Raw genomic sequence first — 1,894 nt, forward strand, 5'->3', positions numbered from 1 at the left:
GATTTTAACGTCTCTATTGATGATTTCAATCATCGCCAAACAGAATTGGGAGAAAGCCAAGCTCAAAGGGTAAAAATGTCCGTGCGTCCAAATAGCATTGTGTCATGTTCTGCAAATAACTCCATGAACACAGGAGAAAATCTATACCAAAGATCTTTCAATTTTTAACAAAAGAACTTTGTTATTTGTACATTGATTTTTGACACTTAAATTGTTGTCAAGTGTCAATTGGATGAAAAAACTATTTGAAATTTAAAATGTCTAATACGATAATGACACGTGGCAAAGTATAGACTATAGTGTACATGGAACAATGTTCTTAACAATAATAATAAGAGTAGTTATATTTGCACAACATTTTTTCCTATAACAAATACACCAAAATTAATTACATTAAGCCCCTGTCTGAATCTATTTTTTTGCCAATATGCATTTTGTAATAATATTTTTATTGGATAACGTTGGGGTAAAAAAAAAGGACATAATTTAAATTTGCGTGTAACATTATATTATAGGAGAATGTAGAGTTTTGCTAAAATAACAGGGAGGCTGACAGCCTCTCTGAACTATTGTGGGGTTTAGTCAGTCAGCCTCCCTATTGTTGTAGCAAAATTTGAGAATGTGTAGTTAAAAATAAGTTTTTAAAAAGATGAAAGGCAAACACGGGCTAAATGTCATAAATTATTCATCACACTTGTATAATTAACTTTTTCTTCATCGCATTTTCATTTTTAATATTTTATTAATTGGAAAATCTTGTTTGCAATCATGATTTTCTTCAAAAAGAATGCTTAATACGCTTTAAAACGAGGGTCAAATATTTACGTTATTATTCATTTATTTTATTTAGGATCATTTCGGTAGTGATTATAAAAATTAATGTTTTGATCGTTGAAAAAAAAAAAAGTGAGTCCAACGTATGAATGAAGAAGTAAAAAATATGGCGAAAATAGTGAAATAACGGTCTAAAAGTCAATTTTTTAGAGTGAAAAATTACTACCAAATGATGCCTTAAAATACAATGGACAAATGAATATTTTTACTTATTTTAAAGAAAATTTGAAGAGAAAAATAATAAAAAATAATTTATGTTAATTTGAAAATAAGAATACAGTAAAAAAAAAAGTTTGAAATATAAATGTGATATTTTTTAAACATATTATATCTTTTGTACAATTAAATATAATCTAATTAATAAAAATTGTGGTGGGAATATATTTAGATTAATAATAAATTGGTCAGAGACGACGACGTATATACTGGTCCCATACTCACTGCTATTGGAACGTTTTCTCTTCTGGATATATCCCTTTCTTTGTCCTTTTCTTTCCAATTTTCCAGTCTCACTGTCCTGTCAACACACTCACACACCGCAGCAAAGAGAAAATAAAAAATTTCATCAGATCTGATATACAAGTTCTCGAAAACCCTATCCACTAAGTACGATCTGGTTAGCATTTCTCTTCATTGCAGCTTTTTCTCTGATTTTTGTGAAAAAAGCATAGAAATGTGTGCATAATGTGATTGATTGCTGAGTATATTTGTTTTCACTTGACTGAAATGGTTTTGGATTGAGATCCGGGTGTTGGGGAAGTGGTTTTGATACTCGTCTTTAGTGAATGGAGTGTGTAGTGCTTCTGGATTTAAGCACATTTGTGTGAATATCAGGGTTTAATTGAGTTTTTTTTTTTTATTTATTTACTCGAGGGTTTTTTGGTCGAACGGTATTTTGGTGGGATGTGTTGCTTGATATTTTGTTTTCAGTTGTTGAAATTGTGTACTGTGCTTGATCTTGCTTTCTCCGTTTCAGTGGTGTTGTTGAAGTAGAAGGAACGCGGATTAAACTATCTTTCCCTCTTCTCTTTCTTCTTCTTCTTTTTCGTTTTTTCGTTTT

The sequence above is a fragment of the Olea europaea genome, chromosome 21 (genome assembly GCF_002742605.1).
Source record: "Olea europaea var. sylvestris chromosome 21, O_europaea_v1, whole genome shotgun sequence".
In the NCBI taxonomy this organism is placed as follows: domain Eukaryota; kingdom Viridiplantae; phylum Streptophyta; class Magnoliopsida; order Lamiales; family Oleaceae; genus Olea; species Olea europaea.